An 8,691-nucleotide genomic window follows, 5' to 3' on the forward strand; every position below is an offset into this window, starting at 1 on the left:
AAATAAATACTTGTGAGCGATTCTGTAACATTTCAAACATTTTTTGGGTATAAATGTAGCCTATCTGGTTGGCTGACGTCATGAGGACAATCATGGATTCATTTGCTTTCCTGGTTTTATTTCTCTTATTTGTTTTAATAACTAGTTTTAATAAATGTTTGTTGGCAAATATAAGTGGAAATATTCGTTATTAACTAGAATTGAATGTAATATCAAGACTTAACTGCAATTGTTTTTATGCCATGTCTTTGGAATTTGTAAAACTGCATTTGGATAGGGTTGCTTTAGGCACGTGCTGCCACCTGCTGTAGACCAATTGACTAAATAGATCAGATTGCAGTGCCTAATGTTGCTGATGTAATAATATAATAATGACAGAAACTTAAAGATACTATTAGGCATCTGACTAAGGCAACTTTAAAATGTTAAAGTTGTTTAAATCGAGGACATTTTTGAATATCATTTCATAAATAGATCTGATGCAAACATGGGGAGAGTGATAACATGTTTCTGGTAAAAGGACTTTGATAGCTAACAACACCAATATCGTCATGCTACTGGATCTTAAAGTAATTCTTTGAAAAAAGAGCATGTATCTATAGTAAGTTAACTGGTTCGTTCACTTTAATGGTGGGACACATTGCAGAAGTAAGGAGATGTGAATAATTTAAAGGTGTTGTGATAATTAATAGAAAATAGGGCAGTTGCTGAGTATTGGGGCACACAGCGCACACACACGCACGCACGCACATGCGCACACACACAAACGTTGTTAGTCCTGCAGGTCTAAATGAAAGAGGGGATTTTTGGTCCCTGTGCTCCACTTTCCTCTAATAAGACACTGTGATGATTCTAATCATGTTTTTTTGTAACATATGGTACTGTGCAGGAAACACAGAGCAGCTAAAGTACAGAGCTCTCTCTCTCTCTCTCTCTCTCTGGCTCACCCCATGGCATAGCCCATAAGAGGCGGCTATATTGCAAAATTCCACTGGCACACATCTCCTCAAAACCCTCATGTGGTGGAGTCGTTTTTGTGGGGTCCAAAGGAAAAATACAGCGCCATAAAAGGAAATTCTCTTCCTAATAAAAGCAAATCACCACCTGACACCTTTAATGTATGCAAACATTAAAACCTTTATTTCTTCCAGAGTGACACCCTACCAGAGCAAGGCCATCATTGAAATTAAAATCTTCTGTTGTACTTGGTGTGATATTTTTTATTAAATGCAATTCAATTTATGTGACTCACTAAGAGTCCAAATCTACTGTACACTCTTAAAAATTAAAAGGTGCTTCACAGCAATGCAATAGAAGAACCTTTTTCGGTTCCTCAAAGAACCATTTAGTTAATGGTTCTTCAAAGAACCATTTCTTTATATATTTTTATAACCTTTTTTACCTTAAAGAATCTTTTCTGAAACAGAAAGGTTCTTCAGATGTTTACTTTAAAGAACCACAAAGACAAAGCGGTTCTTCTAGGCATCGTGAAGGACCTTTATTTTTAAGAGTAGGGACACTGCGTGTTATTGGAGGAAAAATACATTTTTAAAATTACTGTACATCTCACCACACACGCATTTTATGAAGTGAAAGAAATGGATAGAAAAATGTCAATATATTATATACTGTTATAAAACGGCTAGTTCCAATCCTTGATTCTGATTGGTCAACAGGTGTGCTTTATTCACAATAAAACACTGCTATGACCGCTTTACCCAACGGGCCCACTGCGCCCTTAGCAACACCCTTAGCAACACATAAACATATAATGAGACAAAGTCTGAGAACAGTTTGTTGTTTTTATTTGAGCTTTCATGTTGTTGTTCGCAGTCAGGGACTATTTTTTCTAGCGGAAGGAATGCTTTTATTGATTTAACTTCATGAAAGTTGCACTAATATTTTTTTTACTTTAATATTGTGTGGTAACCGTTTTATAAAAGCAATAAGGTACTCGAGGCAAGTGCTGTATCGTGAATAAGTAACGGCTGAAGGGGTTGCAGGCACTCCGCTTCGCGTCGTGCCTAACAACGCCCTTCAGCCGTTACTTATTCACGATACAGCACAGCCTCTTGTACCTTATTGCTTACTTATACCATGCGGCGTTTAAAGGCATTATTCTGATTGGTTGAGAAATGTACAGGTATGCATTATTTTTTGATAAATTCACACCTGACAAATGTCTTAAAGCAACAATATGTAGTTTCCATGTAAAAATGACTTACAGCTTCCCCATGTGGTTGAAAAGTGCAACTGTGCCTGGTATCAGACACTCTTCTGCAGGCAGGGGGAGGGGCGGGGCTGTGTGCTCTACCCTCCACCGCCACTTTCAGAGTGTGCTTGTAGCAGCTAGGAGGTTGCTCAGGTTGCAGCAACAGTACAATTTGTCCAGTTAAAAGTTGTTCTATCACTGAAATAGTTTTAGAGACATTATTTAAAGGTAAAAAAAACTACATATTGTTGCTTTAAAATAACTACCAGAGCAATGTCTTAGCAATGTCTGTGGTAACTGTGGTATAAGCGGAACAACTGACTCTGGTTCGTTGAATTATTTAAAAATAATGCACACCTGCAGTGCGTTACCACATTGGTTGTGCATTATTTTCTAATAATTCAACGGCCCGTCATCAATTATTCCTTATTTAGTTTACAGTTCTGATCATCTCATCATTTGCATGACCAAACAGAGAGAATCCACACTGGTGGAAGCTGTCATAGAGTGTAGCACACACAACAAGCAAGATGATGCATTGTGTAATCGAAATACCATCGCCACAGCCAAGACCTTTACATTCAAGGATTGGTCTGCAGTTGAGACTTGTGTTCAGAGGAACAACATCATTACCCCCAATTAAATACAGATTAGAGGAGCTAGAGCTGTTTTGTTGCGCTGCGGTTACTACAGTACTTAATATTGAGGATGGCGATTAACTTACATGAACAAAATCTGATAGACTTCAGTGATTCATTCATATGAATTCTGTCTGGCAATATCACAGTCTTTTAAATTAATACATATATTCATGTGTTTGTGTACTGGGTAATGATCTATAATAGGTCTCATTTAACTTGGTGTTAAATTATGTAATATTGCCCATATTTTGAAAGTATATTTCTCTGTAAGGTGAAAGGATGCATCCACAGTCAGTTGTGCCTCTATGGCCACGTCTACTTGAATGTCTTTTTGTTTCTTCTTCAGATGGTTGTGCATAAGTGCAGTCCTCAGGATTAGTTATTAGTCATTAGTTATGCTGCATGGGTATCTGTAAGAGGAATGAAGAATTGGTCATCATTCCTAGCTTCTGATTATAACAAGAAGACTAAGTACTCTTATGCAAAATGTTTTTACATAAGATTAATTCTTATTTAATGATGAAGTATGTCTTGTAATTTCATAATATTTCATTTTTAGGACATAGACAGTCAACTTGCTTGGGAAGAAATGTTAAAGTGCATCTGTATTTATTTGATACATTATTTTTTAAAGAACTGATTTATTAAATGTGATTTGAATTTTGTAATTACTTGTTATAAACACGCTGTTAAAGTGTATTTAAACTCTCTTTTTTAAATTGTGCTTTTCACCTTATTTATGACTTTTTAAATGTCTTTTTTTTGTCACGTAGTGAGCTGCAAATTGTCTCAAATTAGAGGTCCACGTGAAATGCTGTATTCTCTAGAGCCCTATAATTTATAACATCCATGGGAATCAGAGAACATAGCAATATCTTTACCAGAACGAGGTAATCATATCCCGAGGCAGACTTACCAGTTATCTATGTGACATCTGTGAGGCACAAGGTTTAATGGGGTTCAATTTGTGTCACTGGCTAAATCAAAGAAAATCATTTCTTGGGAAAATTTAAAATCCTTCTCCAAGACAAAATGGTAAAATATGTCAGTGAAGTCTTAATGGAAACATCAACAAGCATGTCCTTATACACAAAGATCCTCTTCACGTTTTTAATTGTTTCAGAAACCATCCAGCTGGTATAGAAATCGCATTATCACACTTGCCCTGCATTACAAATTTAAATGTTAATTGCACGCGTCTCTTAAAAGACGGCTCATTTTCATCGGTTCGGCCACCATGGTGCATGTTCAGACAATGACTTTTCATGTTAATCGCTCATCTTTGTCATTGTCCATTAACTTTAATAAACTTACCACCCTAGCAGGGCCTTCTTCAACACATTGACAAAAATTGTCCTTTCGCTACACTGTCAGAAACATGGTCAAAAAATGGTCCCTTGCCATTTCCACAGTGGTACTCTTTTAAAAAGTACACCTAAAGAGTTCATATTAGTAACTCAGAGGTGCACATTGGGACTAAATAGTGCATATTAGTATCTCAAATGTACATTAGTACCTCAAGGGTACATATTAAGACCTTTTAAAAGGGTACTGCCCCACTGACAGCTTGGGACCATTATTCTGACAATTTTTTCTGACAGTACAAATTAGCTCACGTTGGGTGGGGGATGAAGGGGATTTCCAATTAAAGCCATGACAAAATTTTCAAAGACTTTAAATTGAGTTAATCATACTTATCCCTGCTCTTTAAATGTCACTGGCACTGTTATTTAAAATCAGATAACACACTCTTAGTCTGAAAAAAATTACTTTTAGATTTTTGTCTAAGACAAACAAATCATTCCAAGGTACATCTTCTGATACACAATCTTATTCGGCATGGATTTAATCGACATTAAATGCCTATCTGGCATAAATGTTGATCAGAGTACAATTGCTTATCAGGCAAGCTATTGTTGGTGATAAACTGGAGCGATTCAGAGTCTTTATTTTTTTGTTGCGTTAGCACTTTAAGTAATTAAAAGAGAATGCTGTTAATTCTCATGCATCTTTCCTTGAATTGCTATAATTACATGCTTTACATCAGCATTGTGCTAAGACTTAACACCCTAGCAGGGCCTTCTTCAACACATTGACAAAAATTGTCCTTTCGCCACACTATCAGAAAAATGGTCAAAAAATGGTCCCTTGCTATTTCCAGAGTGGTACTCTTTTAAAAAGTACACCTAAAGAGTTCATATTAGTAACTCAGAGGTACATATTGGGACTTTTTTCTATTTATGAAGGACCACACATTTCTCCGTATGAAGGACTCGTCCTCCCAATGCCCTTCTTCTTTTAATGATTTTAATTCCCCATGCAAAAACCTTTCATTTGCCTCACTTGAGTAATTCTGGTTTCGGTTTAACCCGAGGGCTGTAGTTACTACAGTATGGAAGAAGACCTGCTACCAGGACCCCGGGTGTGCAGTACCTCCCTTAAACGTTTCAAAGACTGGGGGTCACTATCCATGCGTTAGACATGTTTGGACTGATTAATTATGTGGTCATTAATGATGTGGTACGTGACAAGCACTCATGCAAAATGTAGCTGTACCTCTGTGTGTGTGTGTTAGACGAACCCAACAGGGGTGATAATCTCTCATTACCCGTAATCCCTGGTTGGCCTTGTGCAGTATGGCATGGGACATCCGGATGCTGTATTCCTCCCAGGGGCAGATGGAATGGAGTCAGTCACTCAATATATTACCTGCCTGCCACCAGTCAGAGCATTCGGGCAAAACGCATTCATCACCACAAAGATGTGACTACATTTTATGTGTGATAAGACACAGATCACATATTTTTGGTTTGCCTAGAGTATACTCCATATTGCACGTCACTGATATTGGATATTGCTTAAAAGGTATAGTTCACCCAAAAATGAAAATTCTGTCATTTACTCACCCTCAAGTTGTTATAAATGTAGTTGTTCTGCTAAACACAAAGGAAGATATTTGTATTCAAGCAGGAAGCATACTACCGAGCCCCTAAGGTGACATTGGAGTAAAAAAATCAAAAGTTTCGTTTCATGTACTTACGTGAAACTTTCGTGTGCTGACGTGAAACTTTCGTGTGCTTACGTGAAACCTTCATGTGCTGAATTTTTTTTAAAGTTTAGTTTCGCGTGTGCACGTGAAACTATTGCGTGCGCACATGAAATTTTCACGTGCGCACATGAAACTTTCGCTTACGTGACGCAATAGTTTCACATGCTTGCCTGAAAGTTTCATGTGCATGCGCGAAACTAAATGCGATAGTTTCACGTGTGCACACAATAGTTTCACGTGCGCATGCGATAGTTTCACATGCGCACGCAAAACTAAACGCAATAGTTTCACATGCGCACGAGATAGTTTCACGTGCGTGCCGGAAACAAAACTTAAATTTTTCACCATGTCCCCTTAGGGGCTCCGTAGAATACCACTGACTTCCATAGTAGGAGAAAAACACTATGGAAGTCAATGGTGCTCCAAAACTGTTTGGTTACAAACATTGTTCAAGACAACTTCCTTTAACTCTTTCGCCGCCATTGACAAGTTATCTTGTCAATCAAGAGAAAACGCTTCCCTGCCAATGACGAGTATTTCCGGCTTTCCGCAATCCGGATCTCTTTCCGGGATCTCTATGAAAAGTCCGTCACAAAAATGGAATTATCTCTGCTTTTTGCTCAAAATGTGGTTTTTGCAGAAACCTACCCATATTCAAAAGCTGATTACAAAATAACTACCGAAGGTAGGATGAAACTTTTTTTTTTTGAAAGCAGAGGGTCTGTTCTTTTATTTGATGTATTCTATGTTTATATATTTAAAGAAGAACATTTTCTGGAAGGCATTAAACTTTTGTGAAAATCATGAAAAACGCTGGCGCTGGCTGGCAACTTTAAAAAAAAACGCTGGCGGCGAAAGAGTTAATGTAATTGTTAAAAAGCAAAGATACAATTTTCAGTGGGAAAAATGACTTCATGGGCAGAATTTTTTGTAAAAGTTTAGTTTCGCGTGCGCACGTGAAAATTTTGCGTGCGCACGTAAAAGTTTCGCAAGCGCACATGAAAGTTTTGCTTACGTGACGCACACGATAGTTTCACGTACGCATGCAAAACTAAACGCGATATTTCCATAGCGATTTTATGGCACTTAGTACGTAATTTGTATTATTTCGTACAACCAACATTCGTACATTTTTGTAAGATTTACTTTTGGCCCTGCGACGTTGGGGTTAAGGGTGGGGTATCGTTATTTATTATTTTTTTTAATCCTATGTTTTGTATGACCCACTTCATATGAATTAGCCAACTCGTAAAATCTGTACCAATTTTTGTGAGATCAGGCTGTTTTCTCATTAAATCTTTCATAAAATAAAAGTCATCAGGTTTGGGATGTCATGAGTAAATAATAAAAGAATGATCATTTTTGTGCCAAAGATTTAGTCAAATTAATGAAACTAATTGCAATGATCTTTCTAAGTGAAATTATTAATAGGGAATTCTGGAGCAGTAGGCACCCCCTGAAAATCAACATCACAACAGAAATAATAAAAAGTCTCCTGTTCCGCCAATGAGACGTCTTACTTTATATTAATGTCTGGAAACATATTTAGCACATTAACATTAAACGTCTGCTAGCCTGGGGCAATTCCACGAACAGAGCAAGACAGATAAATGTTTCAGAGAGGTCTCTGCGGGACTCCTCCAAACGCACCAAAACAGATTCTCTCTAATATAAAACAGAGATTTTAATATACTTTAAAGACACCCTCAAATACAACTGTAGTCCTGTCTCATTACTTCGTCATAGAACTGGTCTGTGTGCTTGGGTAAGATGGATCGCCAGTGGTCTTATTACCATTAGCACATTTAGCGCTGGTCCCCGATGCCAACCTTGCTGATTGTAGGAAAACATCTCCCTAATAACCTTAACGAGAATTCTGCCCCAGGACGGCCAATGTCCTCCTTAGAGAGAGTGTGTAATGTGCTGAGGGCCACACGCATCAGCTATCCTTCCCAATGTCACCCATCCTGTTCCTCCTGTCTGGCTGGCTCAGTTTCTTTTGCTGTAGGGCAGTAATCTCCTGCCCTCACTGTGTTTGCCTGCTCCACTTTACCATATGATGAGAATTACACCCACAAGGAACTCAGCCACAAATTGTTCAAGTGGATGGAGCGTAAAATTGATAAGAATGTTAAATTTACCACAGACAATGATTTGGCTTCTAACCTGCATTAAAGTCCACGGGCGTGATGGATGCAAGGGGTTTGGTTATATTACACAACAATGTATAGCCTAATATATAATGCGCTATTTGTGGTGGGAAACGAATAGGTATTGTTTTGATATATTGTAAAATCGTGTGAAAAATCTAGATTTAAGGTAACATGTATGCAAGGTGCATAGACACCTGGACATCATTCAGTTTAAGTTTCCCCTTCAATACAATCATTATTTTTCTCTTACTGTGTCAGTTTAAATAGTTTTACAATCTAATCTTATTTAAAAAAGTGAAATGACTCAATATCAGTATAACATTTAAAACTTTATTATAGCATATAATTTAAAAACATAGCATATTATATTATCATAGTATGAATTATATGCATTGTCTGTTTTTTTACTGTTGAATGAAATGTACAGTAGACAATAGTATAACCAAACATAATGACATAATGACAAAACTTTTGAAATACCATAAAATAAGTGAAATACCATAAAATAAATGATAAGTGCCTGTAAAGTCTTGTTAATTTATTACGTGCAAGATTCTTCTTTGTGAGGGTGACAAAAAAGTAGACTCGACTGTTATATGAGGACAAGGGTAATATCATCCAGAATGTCTGTAAGAG

Source organism: Misgurnus anguillicaudatus, chromosome 17 (genome assembly GCF_027580225.2).
Source record: "Misgurnus anguillicaudatus chromosome 17, ASM2758022v2, whole genome shotgun sequence".
Taxonomy (NCBI): Eukaryota; Metazoa; Chordata; class Actinopteri; order Cypriniformes; family Cobitidae; genus Misgurnus; species Misgurnus anguillicaudatus.